Source organism: Phyllobates terribilis, unplaced genomic scaffold (genome assembly GCF_046119375.1).
Source record: "Phyllobates terribilis strain yellow unplaced genomic scaffold, ASM4611937v1 Scaffold_11__3_contigs__length_659146591, whole genome shotgun sequence".
Classification (NCBI taxonomy): Eukaryota; Metazoa; Chordata; class Amphibia; order Anura; family Dendrobatidae; genus Phyllobates; species Phyllobates terribilis.
Genome location: NW_027362771.1, coordinates 602,040,450 through 602,051,944, shown reverse-complemented (window position 1 = coordinate 602,051,944; position 11,495 = coordinate 602,040,450). Strand labels below are relative to the sequence as shown.

Sequence of the window (11,495 nt, the reverse complement as noted above, 5' to 3'; positions counted from 1 at the left end):
TCAGAAGGTTGCGTGCTCAAATCACGTCAGGGTCAAGCAACTTTTTCATTACTTAACCCATGTCTGGATTAAAATTGAAACTGTGTTGCTATCTGTCAGCGCAGTGTCTAAAAAAGTGTCTTTTAGTTGAATGTTATAGATTAATATCTTATAAACAATTCTTTCATGAGAAAAATCATCGGGGAACAAAATCAAAACATTGAATATTTATGGCACGTCGGGATCTCCTTTCACTTTGATCATAGCATTGTCATCTTTGAATCCATAAGATAAAAGGGTTCATAACTAGATTCTAAATTTTAAACAGGAAAACCCTGCATTCCCAATATCAAGATGTTCATTCGTCCTTGTTTATGTCATTTTCAGTCTGTGAGCAAAAGTAGCAAATTTCGAGAATGTTTGTGCGATTTCTTCATACACTTTTCATGTGAATTATGGGCGGAAAGTTTCTTTTCATATGATCTTGTGGTGCAACGGTAGCGCGTCTGACTCCAGGTCAGACGTTTGCGTGTTCAAATCACGCCAGGGTCAAGCAACTTTTTCATTACTTAACCCATGTCTGGATTAAAATTGAAACTGTGTTGCTATCTGTCAGCGCAGTGTCTAAAAAAGTGACTTTTAGTTCAATGTTATTGATTAATATCTTATAAACAATTCTTTCATGAGAAAAATTATCGGGAAACGAAATCAAAACATTTAATATTTAATGCACTTCGGGATTAGAGATGAGCGTTGTTCGACTAGAACTGTTCGCCAATCTCAAATTCGAGCAGTTTTGGGTGGTGTTCGAGTTGTTCGACGAACCCGAACGATTTGCAAAAAATTCGGCTGTTCGAGGTTATGTTCGATAACTGTTCGTGCACCAAAAGCGTGTCCTGCATGTCTGGCGCTATTTAGAGCATCAATCATGCAGGGATTGTCTGCCACTCACTGTAATGCCACAGCCATGGTGGTTGTGGCATTACAGTGATTGCCCAAATCGATGGGAACAGTGCTCACAGTGAAACATGAAAAGCGGGCAATTCAGCAGCGGCATACACCGGTACCCGACAATTTAAAACCGAAAGAATAGAGCTTCACACATAGATTAGATAGATATAAACATGTCAGCCACATATATACGAAGTACAGTGAAAGTGCTGCTTACTGTACTTGTCATTTAGCGTAAAGGATTTATCAAAAAAAATAATAGTGTTTTCATGCACTGTCTCTTTAAAAAAGCCGGACGGCAATTCAGCAGCGGTACCCGACAATTTATAACAGACAGAATAGAGCTTCACACATAGATTAGATAGATAGAAACATGTCAGTCACACATATAAGAAGCACAGTGACAGTGTTGCTTACTGTACTTGTCATTTAGTGTAAAGGATTTATCAAAAAAAATAATAGTGTTTTCATGCACTGTCTCTTTAAAAAAGCCGGCTGGCAATTCAGCATCTGTACCCGACAATTTAGAATAGAAGGAATAGAGAATCACACATAGATTAGATAGATAGAAACATGTCAGCCACATATATACGAAGTACAGTGACAGTGTTGCTTACTGTACTTGTCATTTAGTGTAAAGGATTTATTAAAAAATATAATAGTGTTTTCGTGCACCGTCTCTTTAAAAAAGCCGGCCGGCAATTCAGCAGCGGTACCCGACAATTTATAACAGACAGAATAGAGCTTCACACATAGATTAGATAGATAGAAACATGTCAGTCACATATATATGAAGTACTGTGACAGTGTTGCTTACTGTACTTGTCATTTACTGCAAAGGATTTATTAAAAAAAAAATAGTGTTTTCATGCACCGTCTCTTTAAAAAAGCCGGCCGGCAATTCAGCATCTGTACCCGACAATTTATAACAGACAGAATAGAGCTTCACACATAGATTAGATAGATAGAAACATGTCAGTCACATATATAATAAGTACAGTGATAGTGTTGGTTACTGTACTTGTCATTTAGTATTAAAATAAAGGATTTATTATTAAAAAAAATTGGCGTGGGGTTCCCCGTAATTTTAGTCTCTAGCGGAGGTTAAGCAGACAGCTGGGGCAGATGTTTGAAGCCTGGGAAGGGGGTAATACCCACGGAGCTTCCCAGGCTACTAATATCAGCCCCCAGCTGAATACCTAGCCTTTACTAGCTATTAAAATGGAGGACCCCCCCAAAAAAATGACGTGGGGTCCCCCCTAATTTAATAGCTAGCAAAGGCTAGGCAGACAGCTGGGGGCTGATATTAATAGCCCAGGAAGGGAGCCATGAATATTATCCCCCTCCCAGGCTAGAAACACCAGCCGTCAGCCGCCCCAGAAATGGCGCATCCATAGGATGCGCCAATTCTGGCACTTAGCCTCGCTCTTCCACGCTGCCCTGGTGCGGTGGCAGGGGGTAATAGGGTTGGGGTTGATGTCAGCTTATAATGCCAGCTGACATCAAGCCCAGGTTAGTAATGGAGAGGCGTCTATAAGACACCCCCATTACTAACCCCATAGTCAAAGTTAAAAGAAAACACAAACACCCAGAATAAAGTCCTTTAATTGAAATAAAGACACATTCCTTTATTGTTCTAAATTAAACCATACTTACCATCACGCCCATTCCAGCTGAAGCCAACGATCTCCTGCAATAAAAGAAAAATAATAAAGCAACCTCATCCTTACCTTTCCATGGTTCCCACGACAGCTTCAGCTCTGCTACATCGAGATAACAGGCTGGACCGCAGCAGAAAGCTGCCATCCAGCCTGTCATCCCGCAGACACTGAGAAGCCCAGGCATGCTTGCGCTCCTCAGTGTCTGACTGTGACAGCATCCAGATGAGCCGACAATGAACTCGGCTCACCTCATGAACGTCACTGACAGCGTGGGAGAATTCTCCTGCACTCAGCACTTCAGCGTGAGAATTCTCCCACGCTGTCAGTGACGTGCATGAGGTCAGCTGAGTTCATTGGACATGAATGAGCTCACCTCATGCACGTCACTGACAGCGTGGGAGAATTCTCACGCTGTAGCGCTGAGTGAAGGAGAATTTTCCCACGCTGTCAGTGACGTGCATGAGGTGAGCTCATTCATGTCCAATGAACTCAGCTGACCTCATGTACGTCACTGACAGCGTGGGTGAATTTTCACGCTGAAGTGCTGAGAGCAGGAGAATTCTCCCACGCTGTCAGTGACGTGCATGAGGTGCGCCGAGTTCATTGGACATGAGCTTGTCTCATCTTTATGCCGTCACAGAGAGACACTGAGGAGCGCAAGCATGCCTGCGCTTCTCAGTGTCCGCGGGATGACAGACTGGATGGCAGCTTTCTGCTGCGGTCCAGCCTGTCATCTCGATGTAGCAGAGCTGAAGCTGTCGTGGGAACCATGGAAAGGTGTAACATACCTGGCGGCGTCCTTGCATAGTGGTCCATCTCCCACTGTGCAAGAGCGCGCACTTGATCTCCTGTCCAGAATGTCTCTCTGGCTTCCCTCCATGCTGTCTGTTTGTGTCTGTTTCTGCTGCTTAAGGGCGGCGCCCGATCAATTCCTGCTTTTTGTACCTGCTGTGGGTCACACCCCTTGTGCGTCCTCAGCCTATTGCTGTCTGTCACCTGGTATATAGCTCAGCTGCTTCCCATCTATCCCTGCCTGAGCATAGTGTTTTCTTTCAGTGTGTGCTTGCACTCTGAAGGTGCCAGGTCCCGTTCTGTGTTCTCTTGTCTGCCTATCCTGGAGGCTGTATTTCCAGGCCTGTCTGAACACGCTCCTAGCCTGTTCGTCCTGCCTCTCTGGGGGCCGTATTCCCAGACCCGCTCCTGTATCCCGCTGCAGTGTCGGTCTCCTCCGTACACTCAGTTCCAGTCTGAACTCTCTCCTATCCTTTACCTGTTTTGCCTCTATGTCCGTTCCCTTCCTTTTTCTGCAGAGTCTGAACTCGTACCTAACTCCTGCTTGTTGTCTCTGTACTCCCGTTTGTGAGTTTGTGGTCCACTCGCTACTTCACTGCAAGTACCCTGTGGGTGTCTGGCTCTGCCTTTCCCTTCCTGTCTGTTCCGTGTGAACAGAGCCCTGTCCCCCCTACTCAGCCTAGCCTGCTCTGTCTCCTTTGCTCACCGCTCCGGCGGTTCTAGCCTGCTCTGTCTCCTTTGCTCACCGCTCCGGCGGCTCTAGTCTGCTCTGACTCCTTTGCTTACCGCTCCGGCGGTTCTAGCCTGCTCTGACTCCTTGCTCACTGCTCCGGCAGTCCTGTCCTGCCCTGCTTCTGCCCGCTGCTCTGGCAGTCCTGTCCTGCCCTGCTTCTGCCCGCTGCTCTGGCAGTCCTGTCCTGCCCTGCTTCTGCCCGCTGCTCTGGCAGTCCTGTCCTGCCCTGCTTCTGCCCGCTGCTCCGGCAGTCCTGTCCTGCCCTGCTTCTGCCCGCTGCTCCGGCAGTCCTGTCCTGCCCTGCTTCTGTCCGCTGCTCCGGCAGTCCTGTCCTGCCCTGCTTCTGCCCGCTGCTCCGGCAGTCCTTTCCTGCCCTGCTTCTGCCCGCTGCTCCGGCAGTCCTGTCCTGCCCTGCTTCTGCCCGCTGCTCCGGCAGTCCTGTCCTGCTCTGTTCTTGCCCACCGCTTCGGGCGTTCCCTCTCTGCTGTGGTTGTCTACCGCATCTGCGGTTCTGTGACCCAGTCTGTACTGGGTCTTAACCTTTCTGTGCTCCAGCCCGTCCTTTCGGCCAGTACCTCCCTGCCTGCATACTCGCCTGTATCCACCCATCTGCATACCTGCCGTGTTTGCTTATATCCACCAGTCTGTGCCAGCCTAACCTGCCTGTTCCTGAGTCCCAGTGTGTACTGGGTCCTATCCCGCCTGTGTTCCTACCTGCTAGTGCCTCCCTGTCTGCACTCTAGCTGTGCTTGCCTGTACCCCTCTACCTGTATTGTTCCTGAGTCCCAGTGTGTACTGGGTCCTATCCCGCCTGTGTTCCTACCTGCTAGTGCCTCCCTGTCTGCACTCTAGCTGCGCTTGCCTTTACCCGCCTGCCTGCATACCAGTCGTGCCTGCCTATACCCTCCAGTCTGTGCGCCAGCCTAACCAGCCTGATCCAGTAATCCCTGTGTGGGTCAACCCCCGTGTCCGGAGTTTGACCTGGAGTAGCACCTGGTCCCTCTGCCCGGTTTCTCCCTGGTGCACTGGCGTCGTATGCCGTCGTGCCATCTTGGTCGGATCGGCCAGATACTTAGTCACGCCCCTCCAGGCACTCTCCGGTTCATGGTCCAGTGGAATCACTACAATCACACGCACACGCCGCTCAGCCCGGGCGTGTGCATAACAAAAGGTAAGGATGATGTTGCTTTATTATTTTTCTTTTATTGCAGAAGACATTGGCTTCAGCTGGAATGGGTGTGATTGTAAGTATGGTTTAATTTAGAACAATAAAGAATTGTTTGTTTATTTCAATTAAAGGACTTTATTCTGGGTGTTGTGTTTTTTTAAATACTTTACTGGAAATTCATGGTGGTCATGTCTAATATTGGCGTGACCCCATGAATTTCGGGCTTAGGGCCAGCTGATAATGCCAAGCTGGCCTTAACCCCTTTATTACCCAGTGAGCCACCGCACCAGGGCCCTGGATGAGTTGGGTACAGCGCCAGAAGATGGCGCTTCTATGAACGCGCCATTTTCTGGGGTGGCTGCGGACTGCAATTTGCAGCGGGTGGGGCCCAGAAAGCTTGGGCCTCCCTGCGCTGCGGATTCCAGCTCCCAGCTGCCTAGTTGTACCTGGCTGGGCACAAAAATAGGGCGAAGCCCCACGCATTTTTTTTTTTAATTATTTCATGAAATTCATGGAATAATTAAGAAAAAAAGGGCTTCCCTATATTGTTGTGTCCAACCAGGTACAAATAGGCAGCTGGTGGTTGGGGGCAGCCCGTCCCTGCCTGCTGTACCTGGCTGGACACAAATATAGTGCGAAGCCCCACGTCAATTTTTTTTAAATTATTTCATGAAATAATTTTTTTAAAAAAGGGCTTCCCTATATTGTTGTGTCTGGCCAGGTACAAATAGGCAGCTGGTGGTTGGGGGCAGCCCGTTCCTGCCTGCTGTACCTGACTAGACACAAATATAGGGCGAAGCCCCACGTCAATTTTTTTTAAATTATTTCAGGAAATTCATGAAATAATGAAAAAAAAATTGATGTGGGGCTTCGCCCTATATTTGTGTCCAGTCAGGTACAGCAGGCAGGAACGGGCTGCTCCCAACCACCAGCTGCCTATTTGTACCTAGCCGGACACAACAATATAGGGAAGCCCTTTTTTTCTTAATTATTCCATGAATTTCATGAATTTAAAAAAAAAATATGTGGGGCTTCGCCCTATTTTTGCGTCCAGCCAGGTACAACTAGGCAGCTGGGGGCTGGAATCTGCAGCGCAGGGAGGCCCAAGATTTCTGGGCCCCACCCGCTGCAAATTGCAGTCCGCAGCCGCCCCGGAACATGGCGCGTTCATAGAAGCGCCATCTTCTGGCGCTGTACCCAACTCATCCAGGGCCCTGGTGCGGTGGCTCACTGGGTAATAAAGGGGTTAAGGCCAGCTTGGCATTATCAGCTGGCCCTAAGCCCGAAATTCATGGGGTCACGCCAATATTAGACATGACCACCATGAATTTCTAGTAAAGTATTTAAAAAAAACACAAACACCCAGAAAAAAGTCCTTTAATTGAAATAAACACACAATTCTTTATTGTTCTAAATTAAACCATACTTACCGCCACGCCCATTCCAGCTGAAGCCAATGATCTCCTGCAATAAAAGTAAAATAATAAAGCAACCTCATCCTTACCTTTCCATGGTTCCCACGACAGCTTCAGCTCTGCTACATCGAGATGACAGGCTGGACCGCAGCAGAACGCTGCCATCCAGTCTGTCATCCCGCGGACACTGAGAAGCGCAGGCTTGCTTGCGCTACTCAGTGTCTGGCTGTGACGGCATCCAGATGAGCCAAGGTCATGTCCAATGAACTCGGCTCACCTCATGCACGTCACTGACAGCGTGGGAAAATTCTCACGCTGAAGCGCTGAGTGCAGGAGAATTTTCCCACGCTGTCAGTGACGTACATGAGGTGAGCCGAGTTCATTGTCGGCTCATCTGGATGCCGTCACAGTCAGACACTGCAGAGCGCAAGCATGCCTGCGCTTCTCAGTGTCCGCGGGATGACAGGCTGGATGGCAGCGTTCTGCTGCGGTCCAGCCTGTCATCTCGATGCAGCAGAGCTGAAGCTGTCCTGGGAACCATGGAAAGGTAAGGATGAGGTTGCTTTATTATTTTTCTTTTATTGCAGGAGATCGTTGGCTTCAGCTGGAATGGGCGTGATGGTAAGTATGGTTTAATTTAGAACAATAAATAATTGTGTCTTTATTTCAATTAAAGGACTTTATTCTGGGTGTTTGTGTTTTTTTTTTAACTTTGACTATGGGGTTAGTAATGGGGGTGTCTTATAGACGCCTCTCCATTACTAACCTGGGCTTGATGTCAGCTGGCATTATAAGCTGACATCAACCCCAACCCTATTACCCCCTGCCACCGCACCAGGGCAGCGTGGAAGAGCGAGGCTAAGTGCCAGAATTGGCGCATCCTATGGATGCGCCATTTCTGGGGCGGCTGACGGCTGGTGTTTCTAGCCTGGGAGGGGGCCAATATTCATGGCTCCCTTCCTGGGCTATTAATATCAGCCCCCAGCTGTCTGCCTAGCCTTTGCTAGCTATTAAATTAGGGGGGACCCCACGTCATTTTTTTGGGGGGGGTCCTCCATTTTAATAGCTAGTAAAGGCTAGGTATTCAGCTGGGGGCTGATATTAGTAGCCTGGGAAGCTCCGTGGGTATTACCCCCTTCCCAGGCTTCAAACATCTGCCCCAGCTGTCTGCTTAACCTCCGCTAGAGACTAAAATTACGGGGAACCCCATGCCAATTTTTTTTAATAATAAATCCTTTATTTTAATACTAAATGACAAGTACAGTAACCAACACTATCACTGTACTTATTATATATGTGACTGACATGTTTCTATCTATCTAATCTATGTGTGAAGCTCTATTCTGTCTGTTATAAATTGTCGGGTACAGATGCTGAATTGCCGGCCGGCTTTTTTAAAGAGACGGTGCATGAAAACACTATTATTTTTTTTAATAAATCCTTTGCAGTAAATGACAAGTACAGTAAGCAACACTGTCACAGTACTTCGTATATATGTGGCTGACATGTTTCTATCTATCTAATCTATGTGTGAAGCTCTATTCTGTCTGTTATAAATTGTCGGGTACCGCTGCTGAATTGCCGGCCGGCTTTTTTAAAGAGACGGTGCACGAAAACACTATTATATTTTTGAATAAATCCTTTACACTAAATGACAAGTAAAGTAAGCAACACTATCACTGTACTTCATATATATGTGACTGACATGTTTCTATCTATCTAATCTATGTGTGATGCTCTATTCCTTCATGTCTAAATTGTCGGGTACCGGTGTATGCCGCTGCTGAATTGCCGGCCGGCTTTTTTAAAGAAAGCGTCTTCTGAGCAGTTTGTCAGCTTTTGGACACCTTTGAAGATGTTTTCTATGTGTTCCTATGTGTTTTTGTTTGCCTGCCATTGGTTTTAACGGTGTTCGACGGTGTTCTAAGGTGTTCGACGAACAGTTCGACGAACAGTTCCTCGAACATCCCGGTGTTCGACGAACCGAACCGAACCCGAACACTACGGGGGTGGCTCAACACTATTCGGGATCTCTTTTCACTTTGATCATAGCATTGTTATCTTTGAAACCATAAGAAAAAAGTGTTCATTACTAGATTCTAAATTTTAAACTGCAAATCCCTGCATTCCCAATATCAAGATGTTCATTCGTCCTTGTTTATGTCTTTTTCAGTCTGTAAGTAAAAGTAGCAAATTTCGAGAAGGTGTGCCAAGATTTCTTCATGCACTTTTTAAGTGAGTTATATTATGGGCGGAAAGTTTCTTTTCATATGACCTCATGTTGCAATGGTAGCGCGTCTGACTCTAGATCAGAAGGTTGCGTGTTCAAATCATGTCGAGATCAAAATAATTTTTCATAACTTAACCCATGTCTGGATTAAAATTGAAGCTGTGTTGCTATCTGTCAGCACAGTGTCTGAAAAAGTGTCTTTTAGTTGAATGTTATAGATTAATATCTCATAAACAATTATTTGATGAGAAAAATAACCAGGAAGCAAAATCAAAACATTGAATATTTAAGGCACGTCGGGATCTGCTTTCACTTTGATCATAGCATTGTCATCTTTGAATCCATAAGAAAAAAGGGTTCTTTACTAGACTCTAAATTTTAAACTGGAAAACCCTCCATTCCCAATAACAAGATATTCATTCGTCCTTGTTTATGCCTTTTTCAGTCTGTAAGTAAAAGTAGCAAATTTCGAGAAGGTGTGCACCATTTCTTCATGCACTTTTTAAGTGAATTATGGGCGGAAAGTTTTTTTTCATATGATCTTGTGGTGCAATGGTAACGCGTCTGACTCCATATCAGAAGGTTGCGTGTTCAAATCACGCCAGGGTCAAGCAACTTCTTCATTACTTAACCCATGTCTGGATTAAAATTGAAACTGTGTTGCTATCTGTCAGCGCAGTGTCTAAAAAAGTGTCTTTCAGTTGAATGTTATAGATTAATATCTTATAAATAATTCTTTCATGAGAAAAATCATTGGGGAACAAAATCAAAACATTGAATATTTAAGGCATGTAGGGATCTCCTTTCACTTTGATCATAGCATTGTCATCTTTGAATCCATAAGAAAAAAGGGTTCATAACTAGATTCTAAATTTTAAACAGGAAAACCCTGCATTCCCAATATCAAGATGTTCATTCGTCCTTGTTTATGTCATTTTCAGTCTGTGAGCAAAAGTAGCAAATTTCGAGAAGGTTTGTGCGATTTCTTCATACACTTTTCATGTGAATTATGGGTGGAAAGTTTCTTTTCTTTTGATCTTGTGGTGCAACGGTAGCGCATCTGACTCCAGGTTAGAAGTTTGCGTGTTGAAATCACGCCAGGGTCAAGCAACTTTTTCATTACTTAACCCATGTCTGGATTTAAATTGAAACTGTGTTGCTATCTGTCAGCGCAGTGTCTAAAAAAGTGTCTTTTAGTTGAATGTTATTGATTAATATCTTATAAACAATTCTTTCATGAGAAAAATCATCGTGAAACGGAGTCAAAACATTGAATATTTAATGCATTTCGGGATCTCTTTTCACTTTGATCATAGCATTGTCATCTTTGAAACCATAAGAAAAAAGGGTTCATTAATAGATTCTAAATTTTAAACTGGAAATCCCTGCATTACCAATATCAAGATGTTCATTCGTCCTTGTTTATGTCTTTTTCAGTCTGTAAGTAAAAGTAGCAAATTTCGAGAAGGTGTGCCATGATTTCTTCATGCAATTTTTAAGTGAGTTATATTATGGGCGGAAAGTTTCTTTTCATATGACCTCGTGGCGTAACGGTAGCGCGTCTGACTCCAGTTAAGAAGGTTGCGTGTTCAAATCACGTCGGGGTCAAAAAACTTATTCATAACTTAACCCATGTCTGAGTTAAAATTGAAGCTGTGTTGCTATCTGTCAGCACAGTGTCTTTTAGTTGAATGTTATAAATTAACATCTTATAAACAATTATTTGATGAGAAAAATCATAGGGAAGCGAAATCAAAACATTGAATATTTAAGGCACGTTGGGATCTCTTTTCACTTTGATCATAGCATTGTCATCTTTGAATCCATAAGAAAAAATGGTTCTTTACTAGACTCTAAATTTTAAACTGAAAAACCCTCCATTCCCAATACCAAGATATTCATTCGTCCTTGTTTAGGTCTTTTTCAGTCTGTTAGTAAAAGTAGCAAATTTCGACGTGTGCCACGATTTCTTCATGCACTTTTTAAGTGAATTATGGGCGGAAAGCTTCTTTCCGTATGATCTTGTGGTGCAACAGTGACGCGTCTGACTCCAGATCAGAAGGTTGCGTGCTCAAATCACGCCAGGGTCAAGCAACTTTTTTATTACTTAACCCATGTCTGGATTAAAATTGAAACTGTGTTGCTATCTGTCAGCGCAGTGTCTAAAAAAGTGTCTTTTAGTTGAATGTTATAGATTAATATCTTATAAACAATTCTTTCATGACAAAAATCATCGTGAAACGAAATCAAAACATTGAATATTTAATGCATTTCGGGATCTCTTTCACTTTGATCATAGCATTGTCATCTTTGAAACCATAAGAAAAAAGGGTTTATTAATAGATTCTAAATTTTAAACTGGAAATCCCTGCATTCCCAATATCAAGATGTTCATTCATCCTTGTTTATGTCTTTTTCAGTCTGTAAGTAAAAGTAGCAAATTTCGAGAAAGTGTGCCACGATTTCTTCATGCAATTTTTAAGTGAGTTATATTATGGGCGGAAAGCTTGTTTTCATATGACCTCGTGGAGCAACGGTAGTGCAACTGACTCCAGATCAGAAGGTT

The 11,495-nt window shown here is 44.4% G+C and overlaps 2 non-coding genes across 2 annotated transcripts; both read left to right on the top strand.

Annotated features, from left to right (window-relative positions):
• Positions 1-9,467: 9,467 nt before the first annotated feature.
• On the top strand, positions 9,468-9,539 carry TRNAW-CCA (transfer RNA tryptophan (anticodon CCA)). The gene has a single exon. It is a non-coding gene; the product is annotated as a tRNA-Trp (tRNA).
• A 926-nt stretch (positions 9,540-10,465) lies between these two features.
• On the top strand, positions 10,466-10,537 carry TRNAW-CCA (transfer RNA tryptophan (anticodon CCA)). The gene has a single exon. It is a non-coding gene; the product is annotated as a tRNA-Trp (tRNA).
• The last annotated feature ends 958 nt before the right edge of the window (positions 10,538-11,495 follow it).